We start from the raw sequence: 18156 nt of genomic DNA, 5'->3' as shown, positions 1-18156 counted from the left end.
AAATTATGCTTTGCCTCAAAGTGATACCTCAACTGTCCTGAAAGTGTAATGAACAATACTTAAGGCGATATTTATATTGGCATTGGTTTCTCTTTAGTAGTTCTGTATAAACTTAAATAAAATAGTTTCCTTCAACAAGTGCTTAAGTAATTTCTACATGAAATATTCCAAGTATTACATTCTCTGTATAGTTTGTAGCTGATTTTTTTTTTCCAATCCAGCTATCAAGTTTGCATGCAGTTTCCTCAAAAGCTGTGAGTTTCATCTTTCCTGGTGTAATTTTTGCAAGAGCAGAGAGGACTGGAGGTGAAACAGAACTATTAAATTTTTTTTTTTCTGTTGTTGTTACATTAAAGCATCTTTATATCTTTGTAATATGCAACCAAAAATATGTGAGTGGAACTGGAATCATGGCAACCTGACAATAAAAAAAAGCCAAAAACCATTTCTTTCTGGTTCATGAGAAAATTCTTCATGCAAATGTCAGAATTAATGTACTCAGCCAATACTAAATAAAATATATTCAATAAACTTGGCAATAGACTACTTCTAAGTGAATAAATACTAATTTGACCTTGTAAGTGGCCTTTGCTCTCTTAAACAGCTATATAAATTATTCTTTCAAATCTCCCCACAGATAGTTCATAAACTCAATGACCACTGTTCAAATGAATTGTTATATTCTGCCCTTGCTTGCCAGCCAGCCAGCTTGAAAAAGGCAAATAATTCCTGTGCAGACCTACAACCTTACAGCCTTTTAAAAAGGGAAGTGATGGCTAAGGATTACATTGGTTGGGATATGAATCTTTTTAGAAAGCAGCACTACTATGGGCAAGCATTCCATTGAGTCTCTGGACACTGAGACTGCTCCAGTTTTTCCTCACTTCGGCCCCATTGCAACCAATCTTTTCCTAAGGTTCCACACATGGAAGAGAATAGTTTTCTACTATCTACTTGCAACTGTTGGGAAATATGTATCTGGTTATTATTTTCCATTTTAAATGGTGCCATTCTGAATTTTTGGTACTATAACAAAAAATGTAGCCTACTCCTTGCATCCCAAAGTTAGTCCAGAATCACTGACACAAAAGTCTCTAGACAGTTCAGGACTTGGACATCAGACCCACAGAGCAAGGCTGCAGAAAGGCATACAGCTGTAATGTAAGCTGCTGAAATGAGCACATGGGTGCAGAGCAGCTGGCTGAAACGAAATCCAGACAAGACACATGTGGATGTGGTAGGAAGAGGAAAATGTTACAAAAAAAAAAAAAAAAGAAAAGCCACAAACATTACCTCTTCATAACATCAAAGTGGTTCTCAACTTTTGCTTCCTTTTGTACTCATTATTGCTTCCAGATACCCATTATTAGTCTCTGTTCTTCTAGACAGAGGCTTTCTTAGCTGTTGTGAGCCATACACTCTGTCACCTACTGCTACATTGTCCTCAGTACAGTCTACCTGGGGAAGGTGAAAGATGTCACTGAGATGTTCTAGGTTTTCTAATACGTGGTGCAGCATAACCAAAGCACAATGATAGCCGCCTTCACCAGGGATCCTTGTATTCAGTATTCAGTGTCCTAAGTCCAGACACCACAGAAGTTGTGTCTGGCTCTGGAGTCAGAAAAACTCCACCCATCCCCATTTACAGTCTACAGCTGTAGAGAGTCCTCTTAACCACTGACTTCATCTTACTGCGAGGATGCTGCCTTTACCTCAGTGACAGGTGAAGGATTACTTCTGTAGATAAAGAAACAGAAGATGAAGAAAGCAAAAATGTCCTGTCTACATCCATCTCAAATATATTACAGCTCAATTTTGAAAAACTCCTTCTTTTCTTTCTTCCAACTCCCTGTTCCACAAGAAAGTGATTACTCATTTTTTTCATGAGCACTTTCTGACATGTTAGGAAAGGAGAAAAGCAGGTAGAGAGCTATGGCTTGTCTAGGTGACAGAGAAAACATGTCTCTCCTCTTGGATAGGAAGGCAAAGGGAAAAGCAGAGGGAATCTTATGAATTTTGAGAGAAATAAAACAGAACAGTGTAGAAAAAACTTCACTCATTACAGAGATGAGAGAATAGCTCAGGAGGAGGAAAGGTATTTTAATCTTAGGACCTTTGTCCCAGGACAAGAGGTCAGCTATCACATTCCTTACCCATCAAATGTGTTGAATTGATTTGAATCAATAAAACTTTCAAATTCCCATTGATCAAAACAGATTCCTGTCATTTAGTTGTTTGTTTATTTTTAATGTCACATCATTTGGTTATTTTGAGGGAAGAAAGGCGCTTTATTTCTTCCTCCTACTTATGAAAACTTTCATACGGGCATAGGCACATGCTGGAGGTCTTCCTCACTCTTAATGCAATTTCTTTTCTTTATAAACACCCTTCCACTCTTCTTTCTATTCCTTTTTGGAAGAGGAAGAAAACATTCAAAAGATGAAGATATTGAGAAATCGGCTGAAATAGGATTTTTTTAAAAAACTTCAGCATTCCTTCTCATCCAATTTCAGTAGTGGAGACTTCTTGCCATTTATATTTGATAGCTGTAACGCAACATACATTTTTGATTTCTTGATGATGTAAGCTAAAACCAGTACAATGCAATGACACAAAATATCACTAAGTATAATCAATAAAATTTTATCCATTAAGAAGTATATGGTCTGTCACTAGCTCATGTTTTCCTAGGTCATGAGATCAGGTAAAAGCAGGTGGGAAGCTGAGCTGACCGTTGTCTGCCTGGTCAAACATTCATGGTGTTACTGACTCGTTTTGTCTTTTGACGCAATATAACTAATGTAAACGTTTGCTGCTGATCCTTCCCACTGTGTCCATATATTCACTTTCTGAAGAAAGCTGTACCATATTATAAGCAAAATGTACTTTACGAGGTGTACTTGCCTACTTGTGAGAACTCAACTTTGTTGTTGCTTTTCCAGAGTAGATAAGATAAAAAAAATCCAACTGTCAAATTATTTCATATGAATTCTTACTCACTCCAAAGGTTTCTATAGTACTAGAAATTAAAAGGATCAGGTCTACACAACTGATTATCATATATTTTTTTCCAGATGGACTTCACATCATAATCTTGGAGAATCCCAGCTATGTTTGAATTTTGAGACAGGTATGGAAGCCCAGGCATTCAGAACATGTTGAAGAAGGGATATTTTAGTCTCTACATTTGCAATCAGTCGTGCATGTTTGACTGTAAATGTTCTGAGAGGATCCTCCACGTTGCTAGGACGAGCCAGGTGCTCAAATTTATGTGTGTTTAGTGCTTGCAGGATCAGAGCTGAATTTCTGCTGCTGAAAGGCATGTGGAAAGAAGGATCTAGGTCAGTGACTCAGGTGCCCTCAGTAGTCAATTGAGAAAAATAGCTACATCCAGTGGGCAATTCTTCCCATCAGTCTTAAGTCATTGGTCTTAAGAAGGGATATCTACCCTTTGGAGATGTCTATCACTCCCCTTTTTAGACATAAGGAACCTAAAAAGCCCCAACTCAGACTTGCTAGTTTATTTTGGTTGACATGAATCCTCTACTTTGTCATTCTCACTCCATTACCTTAAAAGTTTAAAGGTTTCTGTGATTGTCTTACCTTTATTGTTTACTGAACTCATTAAGACAACTGGTGGCTGAACTGGTAACCGTCTGTTCGTTAAAATGCTGTGTTTCTAAGGACATGGTATACCAAATACATGTTGCATGATACTTCCAATCTCACTTTCGGTTGCGTTTTTTTTCTCTAGTTCCCCTTGAACTGCTGATTTAAGACATCCAGTTTTACACTACCCAGCATTTTATTCAGTTTCCCTTAAGAAATCTGTGACTTACAAAGGGCAGTGTATATGTGTTAAGAACATGTCCTTGTCATTCTTTGTAAGGCTATAGCATGAACTATGATAGGAACAAATACTGCATGTTTGGTATCATTTTAAGATACCCTTGCTTTATAAAAATGACCTTGTTTGACTATGTATATTAAATAAACAAATGATCTCTTTCTTATTCATCTGGAAAAAGCCTTTGGCTATCTGCTTATTCAAAACATGGTAAAACATTGTCTTCCTTTGCTTGTCTTATGACGTGCAAATTAGATTTAAACCAACAGAGTGATAACACTTTTCCCACTGGAAGAATGTTGTGCTATATCAAACTGAACTTTGCACATACATTGTATGCTTAGGAGTATACTGAAATGTGCACTGCAAAAGTGGCAAGTGAATACAACTAAACAGTTCCGAGAAATCAGCCATCGTGTCATGTAAAACTACTCAAAAGGGTACATACAGATCCGCAAGAATGCTTCAAATACTTTTCACCAAAAAAAAAAGGAAAAACCAGTTTTATCATATTTCTAAATTGAAGTCAGTTAACATGTTGAACAGTTATTGTATTAAAAAAGCACTCACATATTACTTGCATGGGGATTCGATACGGGCATGCAACAAGAAGTTCTGGGCTTATTCTGATGCTGAAAACAACCTGCCCTGTGGCCTCAGAGAAGTAGCCTTCTGTGCTCTATTTTTATTCGCCCCTTAGTAAAATGGGCATAATTTAGATTTGCCTACTTACGTAGTGTTGCAGGGTCAGAACGTCATTTGAGCACTGAAAGATAAAGCGAGCCATTTACACAGTGCTCAGACTAGGAAGATGGACACATGTGTGTCCAGGGAGGGTATGAAGGTGTGAGGGAAGCTGGTTAATGTGGATACTGTAAAACTGCTTCTTTGATTTATTGTTCTGAAATACAGCCTAAGGTTCTTTCTTCATGTTAAGGCTATACAGTCAAGCATAAAACGTGACTCTGCCATCTGTCACTATAAAATATTCCTGCCCAGTGGAAATCCTGATGCTTTTTAGCTGGTGGGGCATCCTGCCGAGGGCTGTTAGGCAGGTGGAGGATTCTTCCTGCTCTGCTGCACTTCTGGGCTTGCTGCTAGCATGTGCATTGCTGACACCTAGCACAAGGGTGAAATAAGACTCAGGAAGATTTTCCTCAGGGCTATAAAGTTCTGGTTGGGATGGTTACCCAGCATCCCCAAGGTAAGAGCCTTCCCTGTTGCTGCCAGGTTTGCCTCACCAGAGCTGCCTTGCTGACCCCTCCGATCTTGGTATTTGAAGATTCTTCAGTGCACATACACCACGTTGCCACTGTAACTACAAGTTCTTGGTTCTTTTTAAAGCGAAATATTTTATAGCAGGCATTAGACAATGTTAACGTCCTATTTTTAGCTAGTGCTAAAAGTAGGGGAGGCTAGTAAGTAAGGACTGCTTTTCTCCTTTGCCCTAAGGACCATTTGTACACACAGGGGATTGCGTGCGTAGGTGTGAACAAGCACAGACCAAGGCAGATCACTTCACCCAAAGATTAGGTCTTCTAAACCAGACAATGAATCCAAACAAACTGGAGGTCAACAACTGAGAAAAGAAGCTAAGGCTAGTTAGGAAAAAGGAGTTACCTGGTTTTAGAAAAAGGATTATTTATAAGAGTTCTTTAAGAGTAAGGACAATGCTGTTATATGCAATTTAAGAGACATGGCTAAGAAAAAGTGAAAGGGAGAAGAAGGGCTTCCCTTGCCTATTGAAAAGAGGTAGTTTTTTTACCCCAAATAATTAAAAGGCACAGTAGATTCCTGTATAAAAACACAGTGAAGAGCAAGCTCTGTCATTTTACCAGCAGGTAAACTTGCTGAGGTCAGCTCTTGGCCAAGGTCTAGGGCTGACCTCAGCAAGTTTACCTTGTGGTAAAACTAACAGGCTTTGATCTTTACTTTGTTTTCACCTCAGGACAGCTCCTACTTGCTAGTTACCTGAAGGTAAAAATCACACCTTCTTTTATCACCAAAGCTAAGTCTATGAAGCAAACAGACTGGGAATAAGAAGAAATGAGAGCTGATATATGGTATATAGACATCAAAGGAGGGGATGCAGGGCTTGTTTTGCTTCTTCAAGAGGAAAAATGAAATTTAGAAATGAGATATGAGGCAAAAGGTACAGTAGAAATGGTAAGTACGATTGAATAGTATGTACAATTACTTCACAGTAGTGTTTTAGACAAATAAGACAAGGAGAAGAAAAGAGGATAAACGAGGTGGGAAAGCAAGGAAATAAAGGGTGGAGTAATGATGGGGAGAGAACCAAGGGAGAGACAAGTATTTTTGTGACAGGATTTAGAGAGATGGGAATCTGGAGGGAAAAACGTGAGAAGGGCTGCGTTTGGAGGCACACTGCATGGTGAAGCAAAAAGAGCAAGCACGAGCAATGAGCCCACAGCTGTGTTAGCATAGCAAGACAGGATTACACCACGCCAGGGATGGGCTGATGCTGACCTCAGGAAATCCGATGGGATATGTAAGTGGTCACAAGCCCAGCTCACAGCGGAGCAGCAGGTGGTAGCGCGGGACATTGAGGACTCCTTTCTGCAGAGGTGAGCTTGGCCAACTGGGCTGTTTCACTTGGGGAGGAGGTCAAAGAGGACTCAGGAAAGGGAGGATAAGAATCTGTGATGGGACATAAGGAAGGCAGGAATCTGGAAGAAAGAGCATGTGGGGAGCCTCTGCTTAGTCTTGCTCTGCTTTTGGCCATGATTGTGTGCACTCAACAAAATGTTTGCCATGCAATATCTGCTGCATTTCTAGAATTTCTTTGCTGTATTGCTGTAGCTATTTCTATACTGTCATATAAATAATTGAGGTTTTTCTAGTTTTCTGTTTGGTTTTTGTTGTTGTTTTTGTTTTAATTGGTTGGGGTATTTTTGTTTTGTTTTGTTTTTTTAAAATCAAGATCATATTCCTGTGAGCCCTAATTTAGTCAGGTTATATATTTCAGAGCAAACAGCTTGCTTTGCCTAAGTACTTCTGTGAACTGAACAGTGTGCCCCGAGGCAAGCAAATCCAAAGCCAAAGAGGGATGCACCCTTCATATTCCGCTAATTGATTGAAGGGGCAAATGATCTATAGGAAAAGTTGCATCATTAACTTAATTGAGGGCAAAGCCTAATTAGAGGGGAAATGAAGTAGACAGAGCCAGAGACACAGCAGGCCTTCATGTGAGATGTCAACAAACAGACATTGTAACTAAAACCAGACAGCAAGCAGTACTTCATTTACATCTTCAATTTCAATGTGAAAACATTTACAGTGATTGTGATGTGTATGTGAGATTTCAGAGGAGGAATGCAAAGATTTAACACAGCTAAACTGAAATTAGCAGGTTTTAGAGTTGTAGAAAAAAAATCAACTGACTAAGGTTGCTTTAAAAAATCCTGAGCAAACTGACTGAAGTTACTTAAGACTGCATTTGTGCTTCTCCAGTATATTTGAACTCTACATTCCTGAGGAAATCCAACAAGAACTGCACCAGGAATTTTACGGTAGCAAGTAAATAAACCGAGTAAATTCTGGTGGACAATATTGCTTCAGTTTGACTATACAGAATTCCTGAATGAAGACATAAAATGTCACTTTTGCATGTTTGTTCTTTAAATGGTTACTCTATGCATTTACTTTTCTGGAGTCCCCTTGCTCGCGCAAAGAGGCTTCCCCCCTCAGAATCACAAGCTCCTGAGCTGTGAACTGGTGATGTTAAATTCTAGAGGCTTGTTAAGTATTTTAAACATTAGTTTAATATCTGAACTAAAACAGGTGGCAGTGGTCTTTTCAGGACCTTTTCCACTGCGTTTTAGGGGCTTTTTTTTGGCATGCAGCTCTTTTTTTACTAACTGCAGAAATACAAACAAAACCTTTTCATAAGAAAAGCCACTTAAGTGAAATGAGGAATGCAAGCAGACATGTTTTGGCTACAGTGCAAGTCTTTAAAGTATATAGGCATTATTATACGATTCAACTGCAGTCACATGGGTATTGTGCATTCTTTAAAAAACTGGGCCCTGAGCCTGCTCCCCAAATATGCACAAAATTTCTGTGAGTATATATAATTAAATAGTGTGTAGATATATTAATAAATGGAAAGGGAAAATGAATTTTATTGTGAAAACCAAACCTACACAGAGCCAGAAAAATCATCATGTACTAATTAACCAAAATATTTTTGGGTTAACCTCTTTTGTATTCTAAGGAAAATTATCAACATTTTGCAGCTTCACAAACCTCACATTCTATTAATCACTGTAATTACTTACCAGACAACAGAGTCATCCTCATGTTTACAGCAACTGGATATTAAATAGACACTTCTGTATCTGTATTTTATTCTCCATACTTTCTGTCCTCCCTAGCTGGACCAACCACTCTCATCTCCCATCTCCTTCCATACAGATCAGCACACATCCTCAAAACTCTGTCCTGGATCTGTTGATGCAGCTCTGAAGCAACAGAACTCCCAATGACTTCTTGGAAGAGTTTACTTGTGTTGCATTACCATGTCATTCTCAAATCCATTTAAGAGTTTTTCCTCAAGACAAGTGGGAGCCACTGATCCAACCAAGATAACACACTGGCTCCCTTGTAATTCAAAACATGCATGCAAACCTTGAAAACACTGACTTTATGCAGAAGACAGGAAGAGGCTCCACTGAGTACAGTATTAGTAATTATCTGTGTTGTGTGACAAGGAGCACTAAATACACCTAAAGTGAGCCTAACAAATGCATATTGTGCCATTCCTGCAGCTAAAGACCTTCAGGGCAAATCTCCCTTTAGTTCTCTGAAAGTACATTAGCTCAAAGCTCATTTTGGTGGGAAACGGAATTTATAAAATTATGGGTTTCAAGACAGCAAAAATTACAGCAGTCTACAAATCACTGGAGCAGTCTTTCTTATTTCAGCTCTGTAGTAAAGTTTATTGTAAACTAGGTAATAAGAGGAAATCCTGCTTGGATCATACTTGAGTACAATAGTTGAATGTTAACACATTTATTATCACCTGTCACATCCCTATGAATGCATCATTGTGAACATGCATTTGGATCTAGGACAGCGTCATTAATCATCGTTCCAAAAAAACCACAGTAGTTAATTATTTGTCTCAACATATTGCATTTAAATCATCCTCCTCATTAAATCAATTATGAAACAATGTAAGTATCCTAATTGAGCTACTAAGAACTAGAACATTGTTGCAAAATAGAAATGGAAAGAAACTACCAAATCCTATCCTAATTTCCAAGTACATAAAGACTATTTCTTTTATTCTCTAGCAGAAACCCTACAGCTTGGGAATTAAATTAGGAAACCTTTCCAGAGTGTATTAGCTGGGGTTTGGCAATGTGCTACCTTTGTCACGTGGCTTTTTACAGCTTGGAACGCAAGCAGAATTTATTCGTGCGTGCTCATAATATATACTGTAAACATATCTTACGATGTGAAGAAGTTTTTAACACTTTGCATTGTTCTCAAAGGAATATGGGGAAAAATGGAAGCTATTGAACCCTCTATGTTTTTGAAAATATGGTCCAAATATATATTAAACTTGCTTTCTCAAGAGTGGCATTCACTGAAGCAGATATTGGCATGTGTATATCTGAATTAGCTGCCTCAGGCTCCCCTTATAATAAGCAGAGGAAAACAAGTAGTTTTAAGACTTGATTCATCTGTCTTATTTTAGATATCTGCTTTGGGATGAGATGAATCACATCCTAGAAGTGCCTTTTTTTTCCCATTGACCCAAGAGGGACTCCAAGACTTCTAGGTGTCAAGATGAGGATGTCTATGCATCAGTAATCTAAATTTCAACCTAAGATCCATCAGCCTGGAGGATAACACAATGCAGCCAACATGAACTTGAAAGCTCAGAAGGAAAGAATTAAGAGATGCAGGCCTTTGATTATTTACACCTGCAGCATCATAGAAGACATAAAGCTATACTAAGGACTTGATTGTAAAGAGTGGTGGGAGACAGCCTAGCAAACAGATACAGGAGATAAAATGACATGGAAAATACACTGCAAACTGTTCTACAGATGGAAATATTCTTGTAGAAAACAACGACTAACTTTGCAGAAAATACATTCTTTTCAAATGCTACAAATTTCTGTAGCTTTTATATTGTTTTTTGCTTTGAAAATGTTCCCATAGAAAGTATAGATACTTCAGCTGCTGTTCTTTTCAGTTGTTGGTCTTTCTATTGTAATATTCTATTGTGATATTCTACTGCAGTACTAATTTCATCAAGTACTACATGAAATCACTTAGCCATTTTGAAGTCTCAAATTTAAGTTATTATCGGCTGGGTCCCGATTTGACTTCTATATTGATGCAAAATACTTTATCATCCTCCTCACTAATTTTATATTACATTGTCTTACTAAGAATATCAGTCATGTGTATTCTTTCTGAAAGGAAAACTGTATCATTTGGGGGATGTTTTGCTTTGCTATCTCTGGCGTCTGATTTGTTTTGAGGTGAAAACACTGTACCAATGATTCACTTCAGCAGCAAATCAGTCCTACCTCAAGTGCTAACTTGAGTTATTCTGGCTTCTTTTTCAGGTAGGTTCCCCACAGCCCTAGGACCTGCCTCTGTTTTGAGGAATAGTTCCCCATGGCATTGTATGAAATCTTGTCTAAACAGGGCCCAGGCTGGCTTTTTGGTCAGACTGATTTTTGGTTTTGTAATTGGGCCACCTTTCCATATAGGTAGCTTAGACTTGATAGTCTTCTCCTCTGACAGAAACAAGTAGTCCATGCAAGATGTAGGACAACTGCACAGTGTGGGACAGCCTATCAATTTTTACCTTTCTTTTTCACATCTGGGTGCATCAGCAACATAGCAAATATCTTTATCTTTAGAAGAGACAATCTTATTCTGAACATCACTCTTCACTGTTTCCATCATCCTCTTCTCTGTAGCAGTTATTGGCAGATTCCTTTTCCTTCTCTCTCACAAGTTACAACAGGAGCATCTATATAATTTTTCATCTTTTTCAACTTCCAGAGTAAAATTAGACACCTTACAGATTTCTGTTACTTCTGGGTTTTGGTTTGTTTTTTTTTTTTAACTATGCCTCTCAAAACAGTCCCCTGCCAAATGAACTAGATTCAATAGCTTTTTTTTCCTTCAATGAAATTTAAAAATAAGTAAGAAGAAAAAGAAATCTAAAAAATAATGTTTCTTTTCATAGGAAAAATAATATTAATGTTAAAATAAATTTTCTATACATCCATTGTAAATTCCATCTTCCAAGTTTCCTATAAAAACTAACATTTGTCAACAATTACCACTTGGTACTATACAACACTTCTTTCAAAATATTTGGAGATACCTACTGTGTAATAACTATGGGCAAATGTTGATTTTTAATAGCTTTTATTATATGTGGTCTTGTTACTGGTGAAAACATGATGAACTTTCAGAATAATTTCATACTAAATCATGACTCATTTTATTTTTAATAGCATTGTAAATAGTCACATTAAACTTGCAAAACAAAACTCTAAATCCCAGGAAGGAATAAATTGTGTAGAATTAATTGACTTGTGAGTGGTTTCTTTTCCTCACTGTCTGCACACACTAAAATTCAGCACATTCTGCATTTAATAAGTCAATTACAATTACAGTACTACTTATATTGATAATTAGGAACTAAACCTCACTTTCCACGAAGGATTGACATCCCCTTTTCACCTAAAATATGCAAACTGTTATTTTGTGTAAATAAATGTTGAATTTTGTGGATACAGTAGCAAAGCAAATTTGTCAGATTTACCAGATTTACCAAATTGTCAGATTGTTTTTGGAATTAGGAGGTACAGACTCTTTGTGAGCTTCCCACAGACAAAAGCACGCTGATCCTCATCCCACTGACAGCAACAGAGCAAGTTGCCACTGTCTTCAGTGCGAGGAGGATTCCACCCAGAAGGCAGAAACATTTGCTAACATGAAGGAATAGGAGCAGCCTTGTTAACGGAGCTCTTTCCCAGGAAGTCAGAAGCTGATCAGCTCTACGCTCAGCAGGAGATGTCAACAAAGTCTATAGAAATTATGATGGGCGCTTCAGATTACACGAAGAAATTGTGACTTTCTCAGAAAGGTCATATGTAAAACATTCTCCTTAAATACATTCTCCTCAAATTAGATCAGCAGTTTACACAGTATAATTCATGATTTTAGGCATTGTTTCTTAGCAAATAACTGAAAAACTAACTGTAAAAGATGCTTTAGAAAAAAAACAGAAGTCAAAACAAGTCAAAAAAGTTTTTTAAGAATATAAATCTTGAAACATGAACAGCTTAAAATCAGAAGCTATGAAGGGAAAAATCCTACTCTTCTTTCTGCTGGGAGGTGGGCTTTGCCCACAGCAAAACGAGTGGGGATGTGGCAATAGCCACAGCATTTTCACTACTTCTTTGTGGCACTGGAGTTAAAAAAAAAAAAAAAAAAAAAAGAAAGCAAACTGTCCCACTGCCTGAGGCATGCTCCTGAGCAAAGCCCAGCTCTTTAGGCTTGGGTCAGGGAAGACAGGATTTGCCTCAACAGGATACATGAGTGGATTAACATGACAAATTAACTGTTAATCCAAGTAGTAGCCAATTATTAATAAACTCCTCATGAACACTACCTTAGTGGTTTGAACTCTTTGCTCCCAGTGTGTTTTGAGTTTGGAGGGTGAATATGAGCTAGTCTCCTGTCTAGAGGCAGATGTAATGGTCATCTGGGTGAACAAATACAGGTAAGTCCATCCTGCAGCCTTCATAATGATGTTGGTTTTAGTATGACCGTGGACAAGGCACTGCAGACTTTAAATCTGACAGAAAGAGGCTATATCGGCTACTCTTCAATCTCACTTTCTTTAAACAACAGATGTGGATCTCTTTAAACTTGGTGGAGGGAATGAGTTGGAGGGAGGTGCTTGCAGCCTGCCACTTTTTCCATTTTGACATATACAGCCGCCAAATAGTAATGGTTTTCCACTGGACAGTTATGACTAGGGTTTTTTTAAAAACTATTACACTATTATTTGTTAGCAAGGGGTTATCTGACCAATACAAAAGTATTAAGATCCTTGGAAGATTTCTTTTTCTCCCTTGGAAATGTGAAAGGAACTAGTCTGAGAATTCTCTGCAGCCACCCCCATTTCACTTATTTGCAAGTTTGGTTTTACTTTTCTTGCAGTCAGTGGCAAATCTCAGTGAATTTAACTAGAGAAAAAGGGATTTCGGCCACACCGGTTTAAGTTCAAGTATTCCAATTTATATTGGTATGAGGAGGAAAAAGATTACAAATAATACTTTAATAATAAGTTCTAGTTCCAAGGGCTTATTTAATTTAAATAATTTAATTTAAATTTAAATGAAAAAGAACAACAGGTATGTGACTCAAGTGCCAACAAAAACAGGTATGTAGCTTGGACTTAATTATGCAGGTAAATCTCCTTTTGCCCTTACTGAGTGTTTGGGTCTATCACTTTAATGAGGATTTTGTTCTGTCCAGTGACTGCAGGACTAGGTCCTCCATCCATAATGACTAAACCTCTCAGAAATATTTCAGTCTTACAGATAGTTTTCATCCCTGCATCTCTATATATTTACATTAGGAAGCTTTTATTGTCCAATAAAAAAAGTATGCCAAACTTTACCTGAAAGCATGAAGTATAAAATATCTGGGAGAAATACATGGTCAGTTTGCATATGATAGGAAGTCTTTCATTTGTACAGTAACTAGTTTTAAGTTTTGTTTGTTAGTAAACTATTTTTTAAATTATGCTTTAGACAAAGTATACTTATAAGAGGGGGCATTTGCTTATTTTTTAAATACAAAAATTCAAGAATTGCACTGTTCTCAAGATTTCAAACATTTCTTTTATGTTTCCCATGATGTAGGAGACCGTGGTCATAGTTTGTAATTGGAGGGTTCTGAAAAAGTTTTTTTTAAAAAAAGGGAAAAAAAAGAATAAAAAAGAAAGAAAGAAAATGCCTTATTAAAAAAAAAAAAAAAAAGAAATAAAAACACCCAAACCCCCAAACTCTACAGGGTTGCAAGAGGAGAAGAAAAAGAGTAAAAGTTCATTTCAACATAGTGATTTATAGGGAAAGGCTCAGCAGCTTACATAAAACCAAAAGGGGAAGTGGTCGAACATTGGGTCAAATCTCCATTCACATGTTTTGTAATAAAAGGCTGACTGTAGCCTTTGAGCCTTGCTTCCAGTCACAGACAATGGCAATTGCAGAGCAAGACTAATAACAGGATTTAGCATAAATCCACCACAGGAAGTGAACAGTTGTACTGGCAAATAATTAGCCAGGGAACTTTTTATGGCAACATCAGGATGCTCTCTGTGCTTTAAAGCATTGTCTGCAATTGTGATCGTGGGAAAAAAAAAAAAAAGTCACTTCTCCCTGTTTGTAGAAGACTTTTACTTGTAGACCATTTTTTACAACATTTAATAATTTTTCTCCTTGGTCTAGTTTAGTAGCAATAGTGTAAGTATTGAATTTGTATTTGAAGTGTTTTTAAAAATGTTCTGTTTTTTTCCTCACTGATGCTTTTTATTGCAAGGTGAATTGTGTTTATTTTGCATGGCTAACAAGTGGGTTCAAAGCAACACTTTGATCTTGAACCCCTGCCAGATTCCAAGAGCTGAAAGCCCCCCTGTGCAGTAAAGTAGACCTGTACTCACAAAGCCTGGCTAATTTGCAAAGGAATGTCAAAATTACTGGCACAGCTGACTACTGTGGTGCAGTACAGTCTATAGTTTTTCTAATGAACAGGGATCTGCTTTTCTCCACATGTTTATTTGTCACTTGTTAGAAGACTGAGTTTAAGTATCACTGTTCCTTCTCTAGGTGAGAAACTTCTAAGTCATTGCATTAAAACAAGCAAACAAAGAAAAAAACCCCAAAGAAATAGACCAGCTACTGTGAAACCTTTACTTTTCAGAAGAGATAATTTTCTGATACCCAATGCGACTAGAGCTCAAGAAAGCAGTCTATCTGTTCTTTTGCGTTTTACACAAACTGCAAAGAATTTTAGCTAAGGAAGAATACTTAGGTCCTATGTGAGCACTTCAAATACATTTCTACACCTTTAGTCTTCATCAGTGCTGCCTATATTTGTTCTCCTGGAAGTGAGATACATTAATGAACCTCTGAATAAAACTCCATCTCATTTCCACTGCCTTTGCATATCAGCTTCCTAGCCACAGGGAAAAAAAATTAAAAAAGAATCGGGAGGAGACTGTTCCCTTGGTGTATCCACTCAGAATTCAAGAAACTAGAAGTAGTAAGATAGGGTAGAAATTTCACACTAAATGATTTGGTTTGTGCATCACCAGTCTGTACTTCAGTGAAGAAAAGCAACGACAAAATCCCTGGATGCCGAATCACAATGTAACTGGAGAAACAGGTCCAGAACTGCACAGTGGTTATCTCTAAACCTGAGTCTGGCTCTATAGAGGCCAAGGAGGGAGCAAGATCTCTCAAACCATCCTCAGAGTTGCAAATCATGACTGTACAGATCAGCTAGATGCCCAACCTGGACCATGGGGTACATGAAAGAAAGAAAGTACCTACAAACCTCCCATGGCTCTCTGGATTCAGGCTGTATCTGCTCAACTGACAGTGAAGCTGTAGTGTGTTCCTGCCTATTTGCTAGCCTAAGCACTGCCAGCAACAGCAAAAGCACAGCAACAGCAGCTTTCTAGCAAGGTTAGAAATTGGAGCATAAACTCTCCTGTGTCCTTGAGCACACTCCTTCGCTTTTCTGTGCAGACAAGAGAATGCCCAGAGCTCATTATGTGTTAACAGGCATTCGTTAAGACAATTAAGTATACACAGGGCTTTTTTTGTGTAAATAGGCAAGATTGACAAAGGGCAGGAGAAAGGAAATAGTATTAGCTATAATGTCACAAGTAAGGAACTGAGGCACAGAAATATTGCCAACAGGATTTTCAGAAGGATTAAAGCAGCATGACTTTATTGACTGTGCTGCATTAACATCAAATGTGGTTTGACCCTCAGTGATTTCTTCAAAGTAAGACTGGAAGCAGAACAGGAACCAAACCCAGGTCAATACTCAACCCACAAAACCATAATTTCTTTCCTTATTTCTTTTCTATATTTAGGGAAAAAAAAAAAAAAAAAAGAGCAGCACATGTGCCTGTAGGGTGACCTGTCATGCTGCTAAGTCTCTACTTGTACAAATCCAGTCCCTCTCATTTTAACTAACTCTAATTTTGAATGCTGTCTTTGGCATTCTGCCTTGGACTTCTCACAAGGCGCTTTTTTTTTTTGGTGGGATTTTTTTTCTTTATTTTCTTCCTCTTTTGAGAAGGGAGATAGTAAATGTGAATAATTATTTCTCCATGAAGAACAGATCTTTTGTAATCAAGTTTGGCATCACTGCCATTTCTTACTTACTTAAAGTTTAGACTAAAACCATGGTATTTATACTGTGAAAATCCCTAGGAGGTTCCAAATGAATCGTTTATGTGAGTTTCCAGCAAGAAGTTATATTTTTTAATGTTCTGTCTATGAGACCTGTTTTCTGTGTGTTTCGTTTCCATTCTTGGAGAATTATGCTATTAACAACTAAAATTGGTAGTTTTATTTTTTTGAATGGTTCATACAAAATATCTAGATCAAACTGGACATCAAATAAAAATTTAAAAAAGGATACATTTATTTCTGGATACAGTTACAGAAATGTAACAACCATTTAAGAGGAATGTGAATATTGTACAAGTTCTGGTATGCAGTATATACTATGCCTACATATTTAGAGAGGAAGAGAACAGAGAGAAATCATTCAAGGAATGAATACAAGGGACAGATTTTGAATTCAAAATTCACACACAAATTTGTATCATCTGCAGCAGTAGGTGGATTGATAACACTCTAGCTAGTATGCCAAGTTTTATGGCTAGCAATGTCTGTGAAGTTTGAAGTGCAGCTCTCTTCTGTTAATTTCAGTTACATATGTATATAAAAGAACATTTTCCTCAGCATGTCATTTTTATATCTATAAATTCAGAGTTATATTTAACTGCTTAATCATCATCATCATCATCATCATCATCTTAATATGCATTAGCAACTGAATGCTACAAAGTCAGCATAACTGTGTGGGCAAATGCAGCAATGTCAAGAAAGTGTTAGTATTTTTGTAAACAAAATAGTGGCTGGGCCTTGGGGGATGTTGAAAAATATTTTTGGACTGTCTCAGTTTTCTCAAGACGAGTCTGCTTGGTTGCCATGACACTCGCCCCCATTATGAACAGCTATATGTTGGCATGGCTGTTCTTTAACTGCCACATAGTTTTAGTCTGTTTTTACTATGGAAGATACTGTAGCTAAGTTACCTGAGCTCCAGGCAGCCTAAATCATGCACCAACTGTGAGCTGACTTAACCAAGTTCTGAAAATGGGTACACCTTATGCTTTTGTTATTCAGATCTTTCTTTTATATGCCCAATTATAGATAAAACTAGCATATTAAATGCAGGAAGAAAGATTCTTGTGTTACTTGTTCTTTTAACATTAATTACTTTTTGTTTAATTTATGCAGGCTGAAGTTTTCTGAAGTGACCGTTTCAAAAAATCAGAAGTTCCCTGAGAAAAGGAAAATTTTCCCATAATTTCTTCCACAATTAAATGCCAGCGTAATAAAAAATCATTACTAGAATTTTTTAAATGAGGTTCCACAGCAACTGGCTCTCTACAATATAGCACTAAATATTTTGATAATAATTTGTAAGAAAGAGTTGAACGATTCTTAATGAAGTTTGTAGGTGACAAAAAAAAACCCAACAGAATGGTAAATATCAATATGGTTCACTGAAAGAGTCACCTGCATCATTTGATTAGTTAAGCAGGAATAGTATGTATTTTGAAATGTAAGGACAAGCAGCTCAGACCACAATTTAAGGGCGAGGAATTATTTCAGTCACTGTTATCTAAGAAAGGACCACGATAGGAAAAAAAATACCCCCATTAAGCTAGTGCTGTTATTCTGTGACTAAAAAGACCTAAAATGATTCTGGGATTTATGAGCAGGGAAATATGAAGTAGGTGTAAGGGGATCATGTTACCTCTGGTACAACTATTACTGCAGCACTGAGTCCGGATCCAGTACCCACACCTGAAGAATGTGTTATTGCATTGGAGGGAATGTGCACCGGAGACGAGACAAATACGAGGGAAGGAAGAATCGGAAAATGTGTATTATTGCTAGAGATTTAATGAGGTCACGTGTATA

This window comes from Haliaeetus leucocephalus, unplaced genomic scaffold, assembly GCF_000737465.1.
Source record: "Haliaeetus leucocephalus isolate CR32 unplaced genomic scaffold, Haliaeetus_leucocephalus-4.0 Scaffold61, whole genome shotgun sequence".
NCBI classification, from domain to species: domain Eukaryota; kingdom Metazoa; phylum Chordata; class Aves; order Accipitriformes; family Accipitridae; genus Haliaeetus; species Haliaeetus leucocephalus.
The sequence above is the reverse complement of the archived record's forward strand: the minus strand, read 5'-3'. Positions refer to the sequence as shown.